This window comes from Cardiocondyla obscurior, linkage group LG20, assembly GCF_019399895.1.
Source record: "Cardiocondyla obscurior isolate alpha-2009 linkage group LG20, Cobs3.1, whole genome shotgun sequence".
In the NCBI taxonomy this organism is placed as follows: Eukaryota; Metazoa; Arthropoda; class Insecta; order Hymenoptera; family Formicidae; genus Cardiocondyla; species Cardiocondyla obscurior.
Window position 1 is genome coordinate 4,182,829 of NC_091883.1, and position 24,569 is coordinate 4,207,397.

The 24,569-nt window shown below is 47.8% G+C and overlaps 1 protein-coding gene across 4 annotated transcripts in view; it reads right to left on the reverse strand.

The window, feature by feature from the left end:
* Window positions 1-24,569, reverse strand: part of Bru3 (bruno 3) — a 535,780-nt gene that overhangs the window by 446,150 nt on the left and 65,061 nt on the right. The window lies entirely within an intron of this gene.

The following is a 24,569-nucleotide window of genomic DNA, read 5'->3' on the forward strand; positions in this document are numbered from 1 at the left end:
CCGGCTATCAATCCTCCTCTTCTTCCCCCGCGCTCGCCTTCACTCCACTCGTCTTTCGCCAGCGCATCCTAGGCGCTATCGCCGACGTCGGTGGCAACTGCTACACTCCCGCTACGCCGTCACTCTCTCGGCCTTTCTTCTTTGGTAAGGGGCCAAGAAACTCCAATCTGTCCGGCAGGTTACTCTTAAGCCCGTTCCAGATGGACCCGGCGCGAGCAAGCTCTCCAGCCCAATCCACGAGAGCGGCATGCCTCTCCCTCGCCATCTTGCTGCCACTTGATATTTCCTTCGGTACCGGCGTAGCCTCGTCGACACCTAGCCGGGCTCGAGACCGGAAGAAGATTCGCGGAGCGTGCCAAATTTTATCTCGCGGCCGAGATACAAGCACCGGGAGCCTTACCGTGTCGCAAATGAAACGCAACGTGATAGAAGTAATGCGGGGTTTTTGCCGCCGGCGATGAATCGGCATTCAAAGTACGCGCGCGATAATCCTATTAACTCCGCGCGATAGCAATGAAGCCGTATGCACCACGAGAGGTGACATCGATCTGACATACGGGTCACAATATAAAAATACGCGCAGGAAATTTTTTCTAGCATTAATATTTTATCTAACGTCGAGCTTGCATATTAAAGCAGCGGGCTATTTAATCGAGGATCATCCTCGATTTATTAACCTCCTCTCGTTCTTTTTTCTTTTTTTTTTTCTTTCCACCTCAGCGAGGCGAACCGCGGCATTAAATAAATCAATTGGGAGGGTCGAAGTGCAATCTTGGCCGGACACGTAGGCGGGGGAATCTCAGGGCACCGTTATCGTATGCAATTTATAAGCTCCTCGCCGGCATCTCGCGCTACGGCTGCCACCGCCGTCACAATCGCTACCCCGAGAGATAGAAGTAGCGGCGGCCGCGCCCGCCACCCCATTTCGCGGTCCAGTGACGCTCAGGAATTTGCCAATTGGATTTTCTCCGCCTGCCCGCCGCTCCCGGTGCCCGGGATGTACCGTTAGATGGTGCAGAAGGTAACCAACACGGTTATCATAGCGTCGACGGAAAGTCCGTGAAATCCTATCGGGTTCGGCGAATTCGGTTTTACCGCCTTAGGGGGTGAGGGGAGGCGGAGAGGAGACGATCACCCGTCTCCTCCGTCATTCCTTCGGAGAGGCCGCATTTCGCGCGAATCTCGGAAACCCTGCCCGAGGGTCCATCTCCCCCCGCGATCTAATCAATATGGAATATAGGGTATTTACACTCCGCGCCACAATGCGCCACGAAGCGTGAATATTTATTACCGTCTGATTAAGATAAAAGAGCGCAACGGCGACGTGGGATCGGCGGGCGAGAGAGCGCGCTTTTTCGAGGGTACGTGTTACACTGCCATGGCAACCGATATCGAATTCATTGGGTATATTAATGCGCGTATCCGGTCGGAAAAGTCGCGGGGGACCGAAATAGCCCTGACAATTTTGTTTTAGTGCTGTATCAAATAAAATGAGCGTGGTTAAATTCCGCGGGGGAGGGTCCGGGCGGCGGGTGGAACCCCCGCTTACTTTTCTTAGCTTTGGATGATATATCAGTAACTCGTAAAATAAAAGCAATCCGACATTTCACGACGATTGACCGTAAAAGTCACATGGCCCTCTCACGGTCAAACTTTTTATGTGAGGATGAAATTTTCTTTTTTATTATTTCGGCATAACCGAGACAAATGAAACAAATATTCAATTTTGATAACGTCAGAGAACCCAATCGATGCCTCAAACTTTTCCTTCCTCCGTTGCTTGCACGTGCGCATCGAGAAAGTATGTAAATGTTGCGAGGGGGAAGAAGAATTTTTTTTAGCAAAACCGGAATATAAATGGAGGCGAATCTGATTATTTTTTACATCGTCAAGATTTTACCGCTGAAAGTTCGTCAGTCACGTCGAATATCCGGCTTTGCGCCGTGCTAATTGGTATTCATTTAATGTAATCACTAATAGCGATAACGATGGCGGTGCGGAAGGTACTAAGCGCGTTTATTAAAAAATATATACGAGGAGGGGGAGGATTTATTAAAGCGCGCACGGGAGATCATCTGTTATTCCAAAGGAAACAAAAGCCCGCTGATCCGTATGTTTCTCGCGAAATAAACGCGGGCGAAATTATATAATGCGCAACGCCGGCCAGGTATAAGATTATGTGATGCCAACAATGATGCTATTTATAGCGGCGCAGAAAAATGTAATATATATTCGTTCCGCGCGCGCCCGGCTTTTGTACGTATATTTTTACAGTTAGAAAATATTATCGTAGCGCGTTCCGTGCGCGCGTATAAATGTTTCCATTATTTTGGGGCCGGGCTTCAAGAGCACGAATTTTTGGTACTCGGCGGAATTCATTCGCGTGGTACGTCAATTGTACGTCGAGGTTTTTTTCTTTTTTTTTTTTTTTTCTCTCTACCCCCGTCCGCTCGGTGCGGGAAACGAGCGTGCGGCGCTCGAAAATCCGAAACCCGCCCGCAGCGGCGCAGTCTGTCTCAATAAAGGCAAACGGGTATTCCGAAGGTATTCCGCTTTTTATCAGGAACATCGCATATGCATCGTACGATCAGCGGGATTGCGCGCGTCTCCGCTATCGCGCGGGGCCGGGGGGGGGAGGAGGAAAAATTGATGGCGCCGGATTACGAGCGGCAGCATGGGCAGAGGGATAATTTGCCGTGATAAGCTTTAATAATAAATGTATAACCGAGCGAGGAGAGTGCCTCGGCGGCCTGGCATCCCGCAGATATTCGTCGATTCGTTACATCACCGCGTCACGTCCGCGGGTCCGAGAGGGTTGCTTCGATTTCGAGTCACACTCAATGATATGTGTACACACGCCCCGGCCACGGTGTACAAAGCCAGACGCAAAGTAAACCGGATCAGAAGCGTCATATCTACGACGAGGTCCTCCTCCGCGACGACGATATTGCAGACGCGTCTAGGATCCGCAATCGCGCCGTGGCGGCTACTCGCGACGACGCTCCGCGCTCACGCACGGGAACGGTGATTTTACGGTCTTCCTTGTAACAATGTCGTTGAATAATAAACCCACCCGGCGAAAATCTCGCGCCCGGAATTCTATTGCATCGACGCCGCTGTCTTACGGAATAAAAATCACGTATCCCAGAGCCGCTTCGAATGCAGGCCGCATTTGTACATGCCGCAGATTCCGTGCTTGTGTAACTAGGTTTATCTAGTTGCATAGAGAGATGCCTGTTAGTGCGCATACGGGGATTCGATGCATCGCACGTTCCAGAATTATCGAGAGTACTCAGCAGCTTGGGCGAATTACAGCCCGCTGTAGATACTGGCAAGGATGCCTTGCCTTGGTATGGGTGACCCGGGGCTGAATCTACCTGATACACAAGGATGATCGGCAAAATCGAACGTGCAATACCTATCCGGCGCCGTCGCAGCAACCGCGGTTGCATCGCAAATGTCCACGGACGTCTGCAAGAACACGAGATACCTTGGCGCGACACGGGATGACCGATGTCGCGATATATCGCAATTCCTGGGAGGTTCCGCGCGCGTTGCACGTGGCTTCCTCGCGGTCGTGGATTCGCGCCGGGGTGAAGAAGTAGGCCGGAAGGAAAGCGGGGGAAGCGGGGGGGACGAGAAGCGCGTTTTTCGGCACGAAGAAGAGCGCGACCGAATCGACCCCGGGCACGGGCGCGCTGATGGCCATTGTTTGCTCGCGCCATACATTATTAGCGATAAGCCGGGCGAGCCGTCCCGGCGAATAGGAAATGCCGTAGACAAAGAATGGAAGTAAGAGCTTTAAATAATACGACGCCTTTGTGGGGAACCCGTGAACCGGCGGGCTACGGGGTCGAGTACATTACAAGTATGGGGCGTAGGCGGGACTTGCATTATCCAGTTCGGAGCCAAAGACTATTTTCTCAACGCGCTACTCCAGGGGTGTTGCCACGTTCGCCAAGGTGGAAAAAGAGCCGCGAGGTTGCGGGAGGGGCTGGAGATGAGGGAAAAAGAAACGAGAGGACAGAGCGTGCTGGAGTGGTGGCTTCTTCCGCCTTTCAAAATATGAGACCATACTTTACGGATATTTACTGCCTCCGGAACGATTCTTTTTTTTTTTTCCTTTCTTATTTCTTTTTTTTTTTTTTTCTTCGTCTTTTTTTCGGCTGGGGTAACCCGCACGTCGAGAGGAACGGTGGTATACGTTTATGGGAGTAGCACGCTGACCCATAAACATTACTTAGTATCCGTGCGACATAAAATTGCTACTCGCGTGTCTCAGGTGGAGGTAGTAGTCTTAAAAAGCGTCAGCGTGAAAGTAGGCCAAATTACTACATTTCCGTGTACACGTATCGTAACGCCTTCCGGCAGTAAAAGGAGAATAAATTTTCCTCATAAATATTACGCTAAATGGATTTCGAGTTTACGGTAAAACGCAATGAATTGAAATCAACGTAATTACGCGTTTGTTTTCCTACAGGCGAGCTCAAGTGCCTCCTTTCGGGCGATCAATCTTATCGGAGTATATATCTCGGACGTGATTTAAACGAGGTAAAACAATGAACAGCGAACGGACAACTGCAAAATGCATTCCGCGGAGGATTCGTAATAATGCAGAATAGTGAAAACTAACTCCCGTCTCGGCTTCAGACGCGGCGAAACGGTATCGGATAATAGACGGGACGAAAAGCGAATTCGATGGCCGATATCGAGTTACGTGAAAATGTACCCCCGTCTTCGCCGTCGTCAAAATTGACCGCGATGCGCCGCGAGGTTTGCGGAGAAAAGGATTTCGGCCGGGCTTCTAAATTTCCTTGATTTCTCGCGGCAGTCGCGCCATTTACTCGTTCCATTTAACGTTCTCGATTTTGCGCTTAAGGCAATAATTAAACCCGTAGATCTTGCGCTGCGTCCTTTTTTTTTTCCTTTTTTTTTATCCCACCCTCGTCTACGCGCAGCGTATTAAAACCCCGTAGATAAGATTCCCGCTCGCGAAGAGCAAACAGCACGGAGGTAACATTCACGCTCTATTTATTTAAGACTCTTATCCTGGCGGAGGAGAAGGGAGTGAGTTGCAACGCAGCGGTACCGGTCTGGTATTTATGGTATTTGGATTATGGAATAATCCCTTGCATAGCGACAGCAAAAAGAGAAGGAAAGCCAGAAATGTACGGTGTTTACCGATATCTTTCACCTCTTTTGCTCGCCGTATTCCTCGACTCCCTCCCGTCGCGAACGCCGTCTCTTTTTCTCTCCGAGCGATCTCGCTGATGCCGCGCGAGGAGGAGCACCTCGGCGGCTCGAAGAAATTTTGTTTCCGCGCCGAGACAACCGCGGAATTGAAAAATAAGTTTACGCCGAATCGCGCCCTTCTGACGTTTAGGAGTCATCAACCTTTATTGTGTCTCGCGGTGTCATAAAGTCGGACCCTTCCCCGCTTTTACTCGTACTTTTATCGGAGAGAGACGCCTATTTGGAAAGAAACACCGCGGCATGATTCCAACTCCGTTCTATCAAAGCTTAGATACGATATCTGTACGATCGCGGACAAAATGACGGACGATACGAGCGGAAAGATGAGACCAATCGCGCCGGAGAATGCAACCATTTTTGCGTCGCACTCAGGAGGGCGGTCTCGCTAAAAAGAAACGTTCGAAACAAGTTCCATTTTCGTCGAGCGCAGATCCCGTAGCCTCGCGAAGTCGTCGTGCTATAGGAAAATTTCCTTTACGTATCTCGAAATAAAATAAATTAACACTTGCCGAAATAAAAAGTAAAAGAATAAATCGCGCGAATTAATATATCAGTTTTTGCGTTTTGATTAATATATATTTTTAAGGCAAAATTGTCTCGATAAATATTTTTTGCACGTCGCGGAAATACATATATATATATACATATTTCTGAATAACTCGGCGAGCAACATCCACGGAAATCCAGCTATGTGTTCGTCTGCTTTGAGTCTGCTCACACGGTCGTTAGTACCTTAGGGAATCGCAAACAGGTATCCAGGTTGCCTCGCGTAAGGACGATGTGCAAGGTGTGTCGTATAGTTTCCGAGGCATGACCGCGCGAACTGCGAGGGCACCCGGGAACCACAACGCGGGCCACGAAGACGGACCACCTCCGCCAGCCATTCTCGGCTATTATACTGCCTCTAATTAATTTACGGGTCTCGCGGATGTTGCCTGCTTTCTCAGTGTTTGACCGTTATTCCCTCTCGCCCCTCCGTCGCGACCTTTTTCCTCCCTCGATAATTCAACTTCCCTCTGTGCACGCTCGACGCCGCCGTTGTCGCTTCGCTTCCCGTTTACGCGCTGTCCCTCGCGCCGCGGCGCAAAATGAAACCGGCCCGGCCAATTAACAATGCGAACACGACATTGCGGCACCGGGCGGCGCACCAGCCACCCCTAAGCCGAATTCGCCCAGTAGGGATCTGTTTCGCGTATATTTAAATTCCATTATTCATAATGCATGAGCGGCGGCGAGGAGGAACCGGCGGCCTCGGCACTTTTTTCCTCCCCCGTACGGCCGCCGGGCGAAGTCCCGAATTAAACAGCCGCGTCGCGGATCTCTGCAGGCGCTGTTTTTTGCCCGGGGCTGCTCGCCCGCCACCCTTCCCACGTTCACCCTGGGCCCCCACCCCCTCCCGCGCGCCGTATTCCCGCGCCCAGCCCAAAATGGCAGGCGTCGTCGCAGTGTTTTGCCGCGGCAAGGGTTCCGCGCGAGACTCGCCGTGAAAGTTGTACGTTTTTCTGCCGGTGACGCCGGGCGAGATGCAGCAGCCGATTTGCAAAGCGCCGTACGCGGCCGGAATGCGCCAGCGCCGAGAGGGAAATCGGAAAGGGGATTTTTGTCGAGGACACGCAATTACGAGCGGAGAGCACCCCCCCTCCCCCCTCGGATAACCGGGGCGGGGGGTCGGCGCAAAAAATAACAACGGCTTCATTTCACGCGTTTCACGGTTTTGCGATTCTTACGGGAACACGCCCGTCTTGCCATCCCTTTTCTCCTCTTCCACCGTTCTTTTCCTTCTGATTTATTCCGGTCTAAGCCGCCGCGTATAAAACTCGGATTTACGAGATTTTCTAAAATCGTGTAGCGCCTTCGTGCTACCGTAAGTGGCATTTGCTTATCTGCCTCCCGCGGAATGTTGTTATCGGCCCACCGCCCGCGGAGCCGCCCGCGCTCTGATCGCCACGCGGATAAAGTATTTATACCGGAATGCAATTATGCGGCCCTCGCGAATATAGGCCGAGTCCCGGCGCAATGGACGTATCTTTACGGGCGAATGTGTAGGCGACTGTTTAAAGCGTCTCGCGAGCATTATCGCGAATCGAATAAGTTCAACGGCGATATAGTCCGGCGATGACTACGGGCGCAATAGCAGGTGCAACGCGAATGGAAATAAGGTCGTTTCGATGATGGCGCCCGACGTATCGCGGGAAATGGGTTGCCGTTACGAGGCCGATTATCGGCTAGTTACGTTGAATTCTTCAGAAGTCTCGGGTCCTCTTTGCCGTTATCGAAATGCCTGCGAATCTTGTCCGAGAGCTGCTGAAATAACAATATACCGATCTGGATAACGAGAAACCGATAGTATCGCATTGCGCGGAGGGCGGTCGTACTAAATTCCACGGGGTTACCCCGTTAGCTCTCGCGACAGCAGCCCTTTATCGCGAGCTCGTCATTTTCGCGTTCCGAAAGAACCCGTCCGGTCTGGTGTGTAACTACTCGCCTTGCTTTTTATCGCTCTTATTTCCGGCAGTATCTTACGAGCGTCACGTGTGCCTTTATCTGGATACGAGTAAAGGACGGAGGCACGGATGCTTTCGAAAACATCTGTCGCTCTCGTTATTTTCCGTTTTGGAGGATGGCGCTTCGGTGATTTTATTTAAATTAAATCACCACACATCCTCGCGGTTAATGCAGTTATTTATATATACATATATATATTTAATGGACAGGAAATTAATATGCCACCGTACATTTGATTTGCGATACGTATATTTATTCGTCCGTTGATGATTATTATTGCCGATTGTTTAAGCACCGTAAAACGTTTTATGGTGAGAAATTTTTTTTCTTTCTTTTTTTTATCTTTCTCGAGTACCTATTATCAAACGTAGCTGCGTTTAATTCGATGTCTCGCTGAAGTAGATTATATTATATCGCGCAGATACGGAGGGAAAAATCTGAGAACATCGCGCGATGAATGAAGTGACCTCTCTCAAGACGCCTGGGACTCGCTTGAATTCCAGTATGGGTAAGTCCACCGGGAAATGAGCCTCGACTCGACCCCCACTACTTCCAATTAAAAGTTACGCTGCTGTTGAATCAGAGTTAATGAAGGAAATAGAGAAACTACAGCACGGTCGACCCTGTCCCCCGGCCGAGCCCTTCGCCCATCGTATCACGTTTCCGCTCATTGATTTCTTTTTCTTTTTTTTTTTTTCCTCTTCCCCCGTCCCCTTGCCGGTTCGTATCTTTACTCCTTCTCACTTCGTTCCGACGTTCTCTCCCCTTTCCGTCGGCGAGAAATAAGAAACGAAAGGAAAACGTCTGGCGGGCGTCTGCGCGTTACGTCGACACCGCGCAACAATCTTCGAAGTGTCGGCCATCAGATAAATAACGTAGTTCGACTTTCGCTTTCGATGAATTTTCTCTACCCTTTTTCCTCTTCTTTTTTTTCTTTTTCTTTTCTTTTTTTTTTTTCTTCTCTTCTTTCACGGTTGAAGTCTCCGTTATTTTGCGAAGGAAAAAAAACTTTTATTGCCGAGTGTACCGACCACCTTCGCGACTGCCTAACTTCCAGCACCTCCTCCACGGGATTTAATAGACCGACGATAAAGCTATTAGTCTTTATTAATTTGTAATTAGAGTGTAAAACTTTAACGCGCTGAAAGTGGTCTTAAACTTCTCGTCGGGAGCTATATGTGCTGTCAGTGGTTTAGTGCATGGGAGTCATTTTTTCAAGATTACTCCCGTCGTATCCGCGCGAGACCGTTAATGCATGGAGATAGAAGACCGCCGTATGTATTAAACGCTGACAAATGTAGTTCTGAAGTACGATTCTCTCTCTCTCTCTCTCTTTTTCTTATATTTTTTTCCTTTTCAATTTTTTATTTTCTTTTTTCGGGATACGCGACGGATAAAAGCATCGATGGGTAATCTCAAATATTAGTTCGACTTTTCTGATATTTCTTCGCGCACAGCAGACTTTTGTTCTCCATCCACAACGCTCTCCCGACGTTCTCTCGAGAAGTAAGGGCGGAGGGAGGGAAGAAGAGCGGGGCGCGCCTGACTTCAACCTTTTCCACTTTCAAGGAGTACCGTTCTTTCCTCCTACGTCGTCGAAAGCCTCGGCGATTCTCTATTTATTTAATACAGCTGTGCTATCTACTAGGATTCGTCCAACCTTACTCCGTTCCCCGGCCAACTTAGGAGATACGGCGGCAGACAACGCCCAAGGGTACGACTAACATCCACACAGAAGGAAGTCTTTTGTCGTTGCTGCTTTCTTATTTACCTCAGTCCAATTGCGCTAGTAGTCGTGCATCAAATAACGTCGCGGATGTATCACGGGGCACGTCTCTGCCTTTTGACCGACGCCAAAAAATCAAATCTTACCGAGTCGCGGGTTAAATTTTCACGCTACGCTGCCACGTGGCTCCTTTGTCCCGGGCCGAATCGCTGTTTGACTAGGTCGAAGATACGTATGAATATACAGCAACGGTGAGAGATACCTGCGCGAGCGATGTCTCCCTCGTGACCAGACGGAAAGAATCTTCCTGACGATGTTTGTAGACAGCGGACCGTTCGCAGCTCCTGCACGAGATGCGCTGTGATTTCCTTCTTTCTTTCTTATTTTTCCTTTTTTTTTCTCTCTCTCTCTTTTATTCTCTTTTATTTTATTCCCTTTTTTTCCTTTTGCTTCTCACGGCGATACATCGCGGTTGCACAGAGGAAAGACTCGAGGTGCAAAAACGAAATTGCTAAAAATAAATTTCTCCTAAAAATGAAACTTGCTCGCGTATTATCTATCTAAAATAATGAGCTAGTTTCTCGCTCTATTTAATCGGAATAATGAAATTTCCTTATCCTATAAAGTTTCGAAGCTAATATATTTATGACGTAACAATTATTATTCTATCGGCGGATTAATAATTAATTTTCTTACTCGATTAATTAAAGAGTTAATTATCGCGATGCTTGCGGAGATACTAGGCTAAATTCATTTTGTTCGCAAGACACATTTCATATCAAAGCGTGTCAAGAACGGGTAATGAAAATTATCCAAGTAATTGAGCGGACAAATCGTTATTTAATATCTGCCGGTCGATCTCGCGGGGGAAAATGATTGAGGCCGCGAATAAACCTGAATGAATTTCGCGTTTGAGAGATGGAATTTATAGCGGAGAACTCCTGATGTACGAGTAATTCAGGTGGGAGAAAAGATTCGCGGCGACGGAGCTTGCACGGAGTAATATCGTGAAACGTAGAGCCGCTCCTTTCATGCGGATATGCGAGAGAAGTTGCCTGTCCGCCCTCCGGCACATACACGTCGCGCGGGAGCGTCGTGCATTCGAGACTTCGCGATGGAACCTCTTCCACGGCCGACATTGGCTGCGATAAATAGATAAGTCTCGGATAAGACGCAGACATCGATAACTCTATTATGAGAAAACTTGATAAGATCCGGCTAATGCGATAGCGCTCCGTATGGTTGATTAATCTCCAGTTGACAGAGGAGACTCGTTCTTCCGCTAATGGAAAATGAAATAGAGGCTGGAAGACTAAACAGAATAAACACACCGCCGGCTTATTCGATCGAACGGGAGGGGAAAAAAAATAGAAAGATGCCGCGGAAAGCGCGAGCGAGCGAAAGAGGAAGCCGGGACGCGAGGAAAAGAGACGAACGGAGCAGCGGCTGAGGATTCGTATCCCAGGGAAAGCCAAGGGTATACCGGGGTCCTGGATTATTCGAGGCACGACGACGATCTTCGAGTCAGCCGACTGTCTGTACCGTGAAAGTGGCACGTATCGATCGCATGACTGGATTATCTTCCACTTCGATCGACGACGATTACTTCCGCTATCGTATGTTCGAGTTTCGCACCGGCGTGGATATTTAAAAGTCTGGAGTTAACTTCTTATGATTTTTTTCATTAAAAATAATTATTCGAGTAAAGGAGAGAGAGAGAGAAAAAAAAGGGCCACCCAGATGAGACTAAATAAGCCGAAATAAAATATAGCGAAATTTTTCGAGCGAATAATTATTAGTTGAATAAAATATAAAATTTGACAAGACTCGGAAGCGCGGGCGGAGGAGAAAAAAAAATCGAATCACCGAAACGCCGTCGCCGTGTCTTTAAGCGGCGAATAAAATTTCGAAGTGCTTTTCAACGCGACGTCGGCGGCGAGTATGATCTATTTTAGCTAATGATTATTACAGGTCCCGGCCGCGGATGTTTCCGCGCGGCGCGATAAATTAGACCGCGCGAATCGACTTTCACAGCCGTTGTGGAAAGTACTTTGGCAAACGTTATTTCTTCCTGTCTCGAAGGAAGCGCCACTCGAAAACTTGGAAAAGTTCGGCCAGCTGCGCGCACCGCGGTCTCTGATCCGTTCTGGCTCGGTGGCGTACGCAGCACGGTCGCGAGAACCGGCGTAGGAGAGAAAGAGACGCGAAGGGCCGCGAAAGGGATGGGAAGAGAGAACATCCGCGTGCGTGGTTGTATCGTGGCGTTAATGGCGGCGAGCATAAAGCATCCCCGCGCCTCCACGCTCGACCACGGTCGTTTACAGTGCCACTATTTATGTTGATAACTTCGAAATGGAGTCAGATACACGGTGCCGAGTGCCGGCGGTGGTCCGGCCAGCGGTCTGGTAGCACTTGCAAAGTATAGAGAAGGGAGAGAAGGACAGGGTGGATTCGCGGATCTTTTTGGTCGTGCAAGGAAGGCGGGTCGGTTAGGGTGGGTAGAGAGGAGACGAGCCGAGTCGAGAACAAGATTCAAGCGGAAAGTTTTGCGAGTTAATGGTGCGGAGGTAATGCCGCGGCCGCAACAGCAACAGCCATCCCCTACTCGTGTGCTCGCTTCTTCCGTTCTCTCCTCTTCGCGCTCGTTCGTTCTTTCTCTATCTCTTGAAATAGTCGGAGGGAATAAAAAAAAAAAAAAAAAAAAAAAAAAGAGGAGAGAGACGGAAGAAGAGATTCCTTTCTCCCCGCGGATTCTCTCCTCTCCTTAAACACACTCTCTCTTCCTGTCTGCTCTTCTTCTTTCTCTTTTTCTCATTGCTACTATCTTCTTTGCTTGCATCATTCCTCGTCCATTTCCCTCTGGAGAACGTGCCGCGTTCTCACTTCCTCGTCCGTTGTCACTCTTTTTCTTTTTCTCAACGTTGTCTCCTCTCACACCCTCGAGACGGCCCCGATCTTTTCCTCGTACAGCTCCCTATCGCGAACAGTCGCTAACAAGTGCATCGAATGCAAGTTGCGAACTTCTTTCACCGATTCGTGCTTGCTCTCCGTGTGCATGCGCAGGCATGTATATCTCTATTAGGCGACATCTGCTCTCAGCTTTTTCATAACGAGGTAGTGCGAATTCGCGCTCAGAGAGACTTTGCGAAGCACTTCCGATCTCACCGTTACTACACAAGAATGCGTATTGTATTTGCTTGTCTCTCATTTACCCTTTCCTATCTTTCGTATCTAGGGCGGATGCTCCCATGACGAGCGTTAGAAGCTGATGATAACGAAAAAAACCATCATGACTTTTAGAACGGCTTTCTCTGTATCTAAAATTACTCGATTGCCTGTTCCCAAAAGACCATTTCGATGTATATAGATTTTTGTTTGCGTAGAAATTTTCGCACGGAAGAGAGATATAATTTTTTGTTCTTTTTTTAAACACGTAATTTAAATAATTAAAATTAATATAAAACTCATTATTACAGTAAGGCCAAAATTATAAATCATAAAATTATAATTTTAAAAGTAAGATTTTTCTTTGACTTGCTGAAATAACTGGTACATTTTATTTTTGTTAGTTGGAATAATGTCGGATTCAAGCTTCCAGAAGATTTCAAGTAAAGTTGAAAACAATTTGTTTGAATTCCGTGTGTGATCTCAAAGTTAGAGCTAAAAAAAAAATGTTTAAAGTCTTCAAAAGGCAAAAAGTCAATGTTGCACAATCGACTTGGAAGTAACTCCACTTGGAACAGAAGTATTATCGAGAAAAAAGCTCGACGCGGTTTGAAACTGGAATCTATAGGCTTTAAAACTTTGTTTCATTTTTTATTTTTTCTTTCTTTTTTTTTTTTTTTGAAAGTAGATCGCTTTCGTAAAGTTACTTCAAATAATATAAATTGTACTTAATTATTTTTAGTGCTAATTTAAAATAATATTCCATTAAAAATTATATTTCAGCATGGCGCAATAATATTTCTAATTCAGTACGTCTTATATTGCCTGGACTAGTAAAATTTTCATGAACAATTTTAGGACGATTATTGCTAATTATTCGCTAAAAACAGACGCCGTTCTCGCGGAGTAACGACTCGAGCTGCATTCGCGGTTGACGGCTTTCCACGGCGCGTCGCGGTAATATGGCTCCTATTTAATTACCCGGTCCTTTGGGGGCTTAAACCAGCCGGAGCTGGAACGGCTGCGCCGTTATTCTATCTAGACTCCTTTGCTTTCTCAAGCAGGCGCGCGATCAAACCTGCTCGCGTAAAAGACAATCGCAGCTGGCAGTCGGCGACGCGCGGGACAACCGAATCATGACCCGCTCTTCTCTAGTTACCGCCGTCAGTCTGCTCCACTTCCAGACGCCGCGCGTAATCTATTCGACATTAGTTGCTTGATTGCACCGTAAAATGCGACGGCGACGAGAACGACGACGGCAACGACGACAATGACAACGACGACAAGGACTACGGCGACAAGGGGGTGGACCCGTCGGTGCTCGATGGCGCCGGCGATTCTAACCGCAGCACGATGCAAGCCCATTACTATCGCCCGGGGCTAAACGGCACCCGGTGCCCGTGCCATTAACGGAATCCGGAGTCCGATCCACCTCATTGAATTCCGTTCAATTGCAATTATGATAATGCGTGAGCGATCGTCTTGGACGCGGGCTGCGGACAATGGAAATGTCTCGTCCCGTAGAAGCGTTAACGATGAAATTGCTAATCTTCGTATGGTACACGCGGATATTTAACTTGCAAAAAAAGAAAAGAAAAATTATATATATAAATCAATTAATTATTTCGTATACGATATTTTTTATTTTACACGATACGTATATGCCTCGCGTTATTCTTCCACGATAATGAAGAAATTACAACTGAAATGTAGATGCCGGATTATTCGCGGGGGAAATCGTTGATTATTTGGACTCCGTGGGCTCGAGGTCTGGTTTACTTCTTCCCTTATGTCCGGAGATAATGGACACTATTACCTTAACGAGGCCCCAGTCTCTTAGCCGGTAATTGCTTCGAGATATCCGAGAGAGCTCCGGCGTACGTTGCTGCCTGGTGTTGCACAGAGAGCCCAGACGGTGTTATTGCCGCCGAGGCTACTCGCCCGTTTCATGGTGGTTATTGTTATGGGCCTGCGGCATTAAGATGTACACCGCACTCTCATACGGGACCCGCCACCCCATATACGACGCGCATGTATACTTATATAGGGCGGATTTCATTACGCCGCTTCATAACTGGCGGTCTTCATCGCCGCGATAAATCGGGATTGTCTTCCTTGTCAAATCAACTTCCTCTCTTCATTTCGCCGACGAAGCCGACGGAGACGGATTAATCTACGCGATTGAATGGCCTCCGTGACGCAAGAGTATCGTTTACTGGCGGCAACGTCCCTGTCCCGACGCGGAGCGATTCTCGTCGTAAATATTTTAACATCGCGCAACACCGACGGCGAAGATCGACGATCTTAAAAGAGATTCTTAAAGGCGGAATCGAGGGAACGCGTTCGTTGATCCTTGCGGTATCTCGAGGACCGCTTTCCCGAAGAAAAAGACGGCGGGGGAGAGACACAGCGACGCGCGCGTCAGACGGGAAAGAAGTAGCGCGGGGACGGCGGCGCGGAGACGGAAAGAGATCAAATCTGGATATCAGGATTAGGGTGGTACGTAATCCGCAGGACGGCGGGTGAATCCGTCGCGTAGATCCCATCGCGGAGGAACTCTGCGGGTACTTCGCCCGGCCAAATACGACAAGAGCAGCGGCCTAACTCGGGTAGAGCCGCCGAGATGGTTTACGGCTCGTCGCAAGTTGGTGAAATTTAAGAGCGCATTTAAAACTGGTTTGGCGCGATGCCCTGCGCCACCCTGCAGCAGGTACTGCCAGCAAGAGATACCGCCCGGGCTCTGACAGGAGTTTATCGCTCTAACATTCTTGGAAAGCTTCGGATGGATTTCTCTCCTCAACCCATTTCTTCCGGCAGCGCCTCAAATCGTCGCTTCTTTCGGGCTCTTCCCTCCCTCCCCCTCCCCCTCCTCACGTGTCGCCCGCCTCCCTGTCGGCCCTTTTCCCTTGCCGAACAGACTCGGCACCAAATCGTCACAACGATCATCGGTCAAGATACCCGGAGAAACGTCGCGGACGATGTCACCGTCAGATCGGACGCTTTCAGCTCCGCACCGGAGCTTTTTCCACGGGCATCTCGGAGAAGATTTAGCAGACCGGCAACAAATGAAGGTCATCTTTCGCGCGAGAAAGCGTCTCGCCTCGATTCCGTCTCGTTTCCCCGGGGAATTGGATATCACAAGTAGACGTAAATGCATGCGCTAAAGTGCCAATTACGCACGGTATAACGCCGATTATTCTTAAACTATTATTCCCTTAATTCCTCTAAAAAAAAAAAGAAATAAAAAAAAAAAAAAAAAAAAAAGAAATAGCCCCTAAGATTTTAATAAAGATATTCTAAGTGACGCTATTCACCTGCGTGGAGAAACTTTTTAGTTTTGTACAATGGCATTATACGTTATCTTTCGGTGAACGGAGGACGCACCTATCGCGCAATTTCATCGCGACGTCGTCGTACAGCGATTATGGCTACTCCATTAAAAATGGATTTTATAAAGGCAATCTTTCCGTGCGATCGTTGTAGGAGAAAAAGGCGAGGGCCGGAGCCAAAAGGGATGAGGCCACTACCTTCGGCTGATCCACTTCGAATGATAATCACCTCTAGGAGACTCAATTTCGCCGAACCTTACTCGTTCCTATCCTAGCTTCCTCCCCGAAGGTTCGGCGCCGCAGCGGACTGCATCTCTCACTTCGTCATTCACCGTCCTCGCCGCCTATTCCGTCGCCCTCCGCCCTCCAATATCGCCCCTACCCTCGCGCCCGGACTATTCTGAACGACCTCCACCCTATCCGCTAACGCTCACCCCTAACTGATTGGAGTACCAATCAATGCCGCATTCAGGCGGCCGTGCTGAAACTTTAGGAAATTAACTATTCACTCTCTGGAAATGGTTATTTGGTGGGCCGGAAAGGCAGTCGCGACTGTGTTACGGAGAATATGAGCGAAAGGATACGGGCGGTGGACGAAAGATAAGACGGCTGAATTTTCAATCACGCGCGTGCACGGAGCGCGGTGTCGGCCCCCCCTTTTCCTCCCCCGTGCTCGGCTCGCACCGCTCGTTTTGCGGAGCGCCAAGAGAAATACGCGCTATCGGCCGGACGCTTTTCGCGGATCTTACCTTTGGGAAATCTCGTTCGCGTAATGAGATTATTATTGTACTCGCCGGAAAATCCAGATAAATTATTCTGATAGCCGTGCGACGTTGCCTTCCGCAGTTTCGCGAGCCGATAACGAACGTAGTTAACCGCCGAGAAATTATACGGTCCACATGAGGAAATATATCACTTCGCGGGGAGAGACATACGCGCCGCCAGGCGTTGTGCAAAGCAACGCGCGGCGAGAGAAGTATTATCCCGGTACTCTCTTTTGTTAATGGCATCGCGGTAATCTACAAAGCCGTACCGAGGTATTTGCAGTTACTCCGACGCAACGCAGGGCACTGGGAGCGACGGTGGTAGGCGCATGGCGGATTTATGCGATGTTTACACTCGCGCAAGGCTGCTAATACGGCTTTCCGACAACAGCCCCGCGCCGCATCGCGACTGCTCGACTGTGCCCCACTGTTTGAAAGTGAAACTTCTGTTTGTACGTTAGTTCCGGCTAATCCCGAATATTACGCCGGCGGATTCACCGCCCGGGAGAACGGAAGGCGGCGACGGCCCGACGCATAGAACTCCTCCGCAAGTCGGAGCCGGCGCCTTCAGCGAGATCGAGCAAGTTTTCACAAAGGAGAAACGCCTCCGCGAAACAGCCTGACGAAGCGAAATACACGCGTTCCGTACGAGCAGTTTGTATTAAACAAAAGCCAATCTTGCCAAAGCGGTTCCTATCTTACGATAAATCTCGCTCGGTCTCGAAGTCGCGCGTAAAAACCGTTCGCCGGCGACAGTCCGTTTCGCTCGTCCGTCGGGCAGAGATCGATGCCTCTCGAAAATTGCGACGCGGAGGTATTGAGGAACGAGATCGCTCGGGAAAACGTCCGAAAAATTTCCGCTCTTCATCGTGCCGGGATTTTCAGTGAACGTGTACAGACATATGTATACGCTCGCCGTGAATCCGATCCGCAGTCTCAAACAGCTATTTACCGTAACGTCGGTGGATCGTCGGTACTTTTGTAGCCAGAAGGGAAAATGGATCGGCGGAATCGCCGAGAATGCTGCTGCAGTATACAAGTCCGCCGCTGTAACTCATTCACCGATAAATTTCGGCGGGCGAAGCATCGATCACAATGTTCTATTTTGCTCATTGGTGTTTTTGCCGGCGGCATTCGATTCAATTCGAGGATGCGGTGAGTCGATATATCTCTCGAGGTGTCATGAGCCGCCCGTAATGGATGGCGGCTGTTCCCTTACCCTTACTCCAAAAGGAGAGGCTGTGCCAAGAACCTACCCGGTACCCGCAACCCTCTGCTTCTGATCCTGATTTTTGTCCGCCGCCTTCCTCCCGCTCTACGCATTTATTCTTGGCTCTCTCCCTCGCGCGGCGCTCGCAAAGTGGCCGACAAAGTACTCTTTCCACGCGATATCTCGCGGTGGATCTTTAATCGCGAGGGCGTCAGATTTAAAATATCGCCCGCCGATCTTTCGGCTTATAAACATCGTTTATTAAAACGCTATTCTTTATCGCGCGGGATCGCATAAAAATTACGGTTGTACGAAAACAATTATTCGGTCCGCGCTGATAAATTCGGCGACGCGCGAGCGACACTTCCTTTTGATGCCCGACATTCCTAATACAAGTTGAGGCCTCATCCCCTCGGAAGGAAGGATCGATAGTCTAGCATCATTGGGCTCCAACGGCTGATGCGGAGGAGTAGAAGGCACAGAAGGGAGAAGATAGGTGGATAGTGGACGGGGACTTTCGCATGCGGAGTACTGCTGGCTTTGCTTCACCGGAGGATTAGCATGAATGGCCATCGTCTGCGCCAGTCGAGATAGCAACACGAGCTCTCGCCTATTATTGCTCGGAGAAATTAATCGCATCCATCGCGAATTACTCCGCGATTGCTTTTCCGAATACAACATGTAGTCGGCGGGGCAGAGACAACGAGGGAAAGTTCCGTGATAGGCGTCGCAGTAATTATCAAACCGGACAAAAGAGCAGGCTTTCTATCTACTACCTTCCTATCCCCGAAGTCATTAATTATTGTCTTGTAATTTATAAATTATAATCGAAATTATAGTACTTTGCGAATTTCGGGATTCTGCGATTAATAAAATAAAATTAATTTCGAGAGAAATATTGCAAAAGAAAAAAAAAAGAAAAAAAAAAATTTACTTGTATAACGTACGATATTCGTTATTTTTGTGAACGCCGCTGTTATTATTCAGTTCGCATCGAGCTGGATTTGATATAATTACGAAATGGCAGACGCCACCCGCTTCCCATCAACGTCCCACCACCTTTTCCGCCGCCCGAGTCCTTGGTTTCGGGGAAACAGGAGCGTAATTCCACTCCGAATGCAGTCATTATGGAGATTTTATCAAGGCCTGTTGCCAGCTAGCTAGGCTTCAACTTAACTCGCCCATTACGGCGTTTCCTTTGTCTGCGACTTATACATCGTCATGTCCCGCAGTACTATTCCGGTGCCGAGGGGAGAACATTGATGAAAGAGATCCAACGGTTCGCACACGACGACGATTCCGGCGAACGGCGTCGCGTATTCGTTGACGCAAAAAAAAAAAAAAAAAAAAGGGAAAAAAATTCGCGAGAAATTGGCAAGACGCGAAAAACGATCGCACGGAACTTTCTTTCGGTAGTTTATGCTGGTAGGAACCGCCGTTGACGGATCGGCGTAAGGCGTCGTTGCCAAGGGCCGATACCTCAGACGCCGACGCGAACTGCGTGCCGGCGTATAAAATTCCACGGGTCATGCAACCGAGTGCCGATCACGCGCATACGTGGAGGTAATACGACTTTAATGCAGCATGTATTATTCAACGATACCACCCGGCGTGCGTGTCCGTTCGGCCGCCCCGTACGTAATTACGAACATAGTTGTTTATTGCGAATCCAGAACGCCTTATCCGGCGGTTGCAGACATCTCCCTAACCCTCCTCGCCGAACGATTCCGATACCCATCCGCCAACCCCCCGTCTCGCCCTTCATCTCGTCCCTTGTCTCGCCCACCTCACCGCCTCCTCTGCCTCTCGCGTCGACAAGCCGTGAAGAATGATCGTGGAGTTTCCCTGGTTGGACAGTGACAAATAGAGTATATTCTTGCCAGCTCGGAGAAGCGTGTTTTACGCTTTGTTTACCGTTTGTCATGTTATGCAAAGGAAAGGAATTTTTGCCGGCTTGAGTATTCGGCGAAATGCCGTCTATACGTAACAGTCGCGGGCATTACTTTGACGATACGTATTTGCCGCGGGTAATCCGCGGGTGAGACCGCTCGCTTCTAACGTCTTTTCTCGGTACGTCGTAGAAGTTCGTTCATTTATATCTAGCCGGTGTAGAAAGCGCCGTCGGTCCAGTCATTTTAGGCGCCGAAACCCCAGGGAGGAGGAGGAAAGAGAGAGTTTCTCTTTGGTCGCATTCAGCCGACATTAGCGTCACGCTCGGTAGCGAAGGAGACGGAAGTCGAACGTGAGAAAGAGACGCGGGCGCGAAAGGGAAAGAAGAAGGAAGCCCTTTCTATCTCTGGTAGGAAAGCTGAAGTTTGTAACTCCATTCCGGGTGAAAGGGTCGCGGGGGGCATAATTCTAGTAGAGAGGCTATGACGAGCCAGCCAAGTTGGCCACCTTCAGGAGACGCCTCAAAGACTCTTCCGCTAATTTGATGATCCTCCAAAGACCTGGGCTGCAATCTGCCGCTCGGCTCGTGCTCCTTCAAACATGGACCTCAGTCGATTTCGCTACGTCACTCCGACCCGAAGGGAACGGTTCCCTCCGAGGAGCTAAACGTCGGGTCTCTTCACCTTTCTCGCCTACATCCCTTAATCCGCGTCCGCGCCCGCAGTAAAAGAAAAAAAAAAAAGAAAGAAATGAATATTACACGTTATGCCGATTTTATGCGCGCGAAATTGTTACGGCGGCGTCTCGCGATAAGATCGCCGAACTGACATTTGTTTTCAGCTTAAAAGTTGCCAGCGATAACGAGAACTTGATACTTTTTAAGAGACTTTTAATTTTTATTATCGAGAAATAATATCGAGAAACATGTCTCGTCAAATGCGGATTACGGCGATACCGCATTAATTAAGAGAAATTAAATAGAGAATCAAATAAATCATGTCACGTGAATTGAATTATTTGAGAGCTTATTATTGAAATCTAATAAATTTCTTGATCAATTATAAATGCTTCGTCAATTATATATAATATATATAATATTTAAAAAATATTTAATTACGGTATCAAGGATATCGACGGCTTTAAGCTTATCGATATCGCGCGAGTAATTAAGCTCCTTTTCTTCTCAACGAAATAATAGCGCGCGAGGCGCATTTTGCGGCAGGAACTATCCGCGCTTTCGAAAAGATGCTTTTCTGCAGCTCTTACGATCTTACACGTATTGAATGTCTCGAGCTGCTTAATTCCGTGGGCAATTCGTTTGGGTCTCGTACCACGGGGATTACGGGAGATCTGATGAGTTCCTCGGGTAGGGTTTCGGCGCGACTCGCCGTAGAGAGAAGAGCCGGGAGAACCTTTCCAGATTCTGGAGAAGAAAGGGAGGAGCAGCGAGGGAACAGGGTGAAGTAGGCGGCACAGAGGGCTAGAAGAGAAGCTGGGTCAGCGTCACCGGAGTGTATAATTGGCTTGATTGTCGGGTTCTAATCTGGTTCTGCTTCTGCCCCCGGTCGAGGTAGGACGTGTCCAGCCTGCCGCTAGTGGCGTAGAAGGGTCCGGGAAATACGAGCAATGTGGCTCGCTTTTCTGGTCCGTTTCCTTATTTGTAATACGTTCTTCTTCGGGTTAACATTCGGGTTAATCTGCAACGTGCCACGCCGCCGTCTACGCGGGTAATAGATCAAGGAGAGGGTCCCTTCGAGGCCACGCCTCGCACAAAGCAAGCTCGCGTTGTACATTAAAAAAAAAAAAAGAAAAAAAATTAGGAAACTAGCTGAATGCTCCGGGGGCCGCGTCAGAAGACGTTATCGCGGTAATGAATCGTGACAAGTCATAAAACTGAGTTACGGCATCCCTCGCAATTAGGCGACGAGGTATAAACAAGCTCTCCCGACAGCGCCTGGATGGACGCGACGTTGCGCAAATCGCTCTATGTGCCTTTATAATTTTTGCGATTCTATCGCAACCGCGGACTTTTATGGCTACATTGTACGTGCATTAAGAGTAATGAGCGTATTGAAAAATTCAGAGCATGCATCATGTCCGGGAGAAATAATATCCGTCATATCTTTGCAGTATAAAAAGCTACGAGTAGCAGTTTATAATCAATGTTCGTAACGTCGTCGTAAACTATAAATGATAATTAGTACTGAAGATACGCTTTACGGCTATTTTAATTTTCGTTCTCTCTATAAAACGCTTCTACTAATCTTTATTTAACAAAATTAGTTATTAAAATAGCAAAAAAAAGGAAATTAATATTTTAATATTTTTTTTTTTTTGTTAATCACAGTTCTATCTCTTAATAATTTTTATTTCTCGAATTTATATTAAAAATAATATCAGCGCTTACGTAAAGTCTGTTTTATTTTATATTTAAGATATCAACGAACGTTTCTCTGTTAATATATGATTTTCTGGCATCATGTAATGTTAAGTTTGCTTTGCGCGAACTTAGATAGTTTCCCGGAATGAGCCTCGGGGAGTCTGTTGCTGCATAAAGTAGAGATTGAAATTGAGGATAATGAAGCAGCATCGATGGCTAAGATAAATACTGGGCTAAGACGCGCCCGGGGGCATTGCCTCCGCAAGGTATACATCCTCTCGCGAGGTAGTTACGCGATAATGAGGAAAATGGCCAAGGATGGGTTAAGACGAGGCTGGTGCCGCAGAAGAGGAGATATTTTCGGAGACCGGCCCGGAAATTGCCTGTCCAATTGAATCGCAAACAATATGAAAATTTGTTCGAGAGTTTTGATTATACAAAGGAGGCTACGGTAGACGTTGGCAAAAGCGGGAAAGTGGGAGGACAAAGAGGACACATTCCGCTATGGCGGAACCGAGACGGGGGAGTCTTGGAGGCGCGCGGAAACAATGGGCCACCATCAGACTTGCAAAGCGGGATCGCATTTTTACTTTCAAATTAAATTATTTTCTCCGTTTCGTGTACGATTAATGCTCTTCAGACCCCAAGTACTTTTAATCGCCAGAGCTCTTTCATTGATATTAGGCCATTAGTCGTTATGTCCATCGACGACAAATTATTTCGCTCGTTCATTTAATCCCGGACAGTTTATAGTTTTAATTAAATTGCGCGAAACGAAACTCCGCGTTATAAGAATTGCTACGTACCTTCTTCCTTTTTTTTTTTTATTTTTTTATTTTTAATAGACACGTATATTAGGCGCGTAAGAAATAAACGGAAAAAACGTAGTAATAAAGAATTAATCGGAGAATAAATATGCGAAAAGAAAATGAAATTGATATTGATTAATGAAGTTTAATATTATCAAATATATTCGCGCTTGATATCGTTGATAGCTAACAAATTATTTATTTATGCATCACAGATTATTTATTCTGGCATAAATTATTTACGCTGAATGCAACATTATGCAGTTATCTCTGAAATGCTAATATGCATCATTGTAAAATGTAAATTCTTCTGCAATGAAAACGTTCGTTGTATTACATTTTGGTAAAGTAGCGGCAACATTATCATTACAGTATTTCGCAACATTTAACTCTAATTACGATGCAATGATCAGAAAAGACGGTGGCGGACGCTGCTCGCGAGTCACAGCTCCGTGCGAAGATAAGCCGCTTGTTTTAAATAACAATCTCAGAGGATCTAGATACTCGCGTTGAATGAAATGCTCCTTGCTCGGAATTTCAACTATTCTGACTTTGCAGCTAGTGATTAAGTCGCGTAGATTAATAAATCGCGGCAAAAAAATATTTAGAAATTTAATTCTTCTAGCTGGTTATTAATCAATAATGATTGTCTAATATCTAGACCATTTCGAGCGTTACATTTCTGGGCTTAGCGCTCGACAGTCCCGAGTAAAAATTTATCAAGCTATTCCGATTTTGTAGTGAGTAGTTACAATAGATCGTGCAAATTAAATATATTCCGATAAATTATTACTGTCTAATAACGAGCTAGAATAATTATGTATTTCATCTTTTTTCCGCCGCGTACTAGTCCGCGTACTAGACTCCGAGTTGGGCTCTCTGCCTACGGGCCCGTCGGCCGCCTCCACGCGATCTCTCACCACATGGACGGTGAAACAATGATAACTGCCGGCTGAGGTAAGCAGACTCACCTGCTCGCGAGGCGGTCAGCGGGTCCGGTGGCCGGTGAGTGAAGCAGCCGGTGGGTCCGGCGGCAGTCGAGAACACGTTAGAATAAATTAGCACGCGAAAAAACGTTTAGATATCCAGCTTTTCTAGCGCGTTATTAGCTGACTACAATTATTTAGTATTTAGTACGCTTAAAGTATTACATTTATGGCTTAATGCTGGGCAGTTTTGCCAGCTGGTTATTAAGACTCAACTCTCACTCGGGTGAAATTTGTTATCTTTCAAATCGCCGGAAAATTTCGATCTACGAACTTTTCTGCCTTGCGAGAGACCGGGGGAAAGGAGGGTGGATCAGGTGTTGCGAATAATTCCGTTTTCAAGTCGAGAGGTGACGTAATCGCGCGAGTCTGATCGAAGTGGCATAAAATCGATGGCGCGTTCGAAAAGCGAGGAGACTGACGTGCGAAGATACCGGCGATGTACCCTCCGCGCGTGGCACAATTCACGGACGCGCGAGTGTATGACGACCGCGTTATTATGGCGTATTGAGAATACGCGGCTATATGAAAATGTAAAAGGGCTTTCGGAGT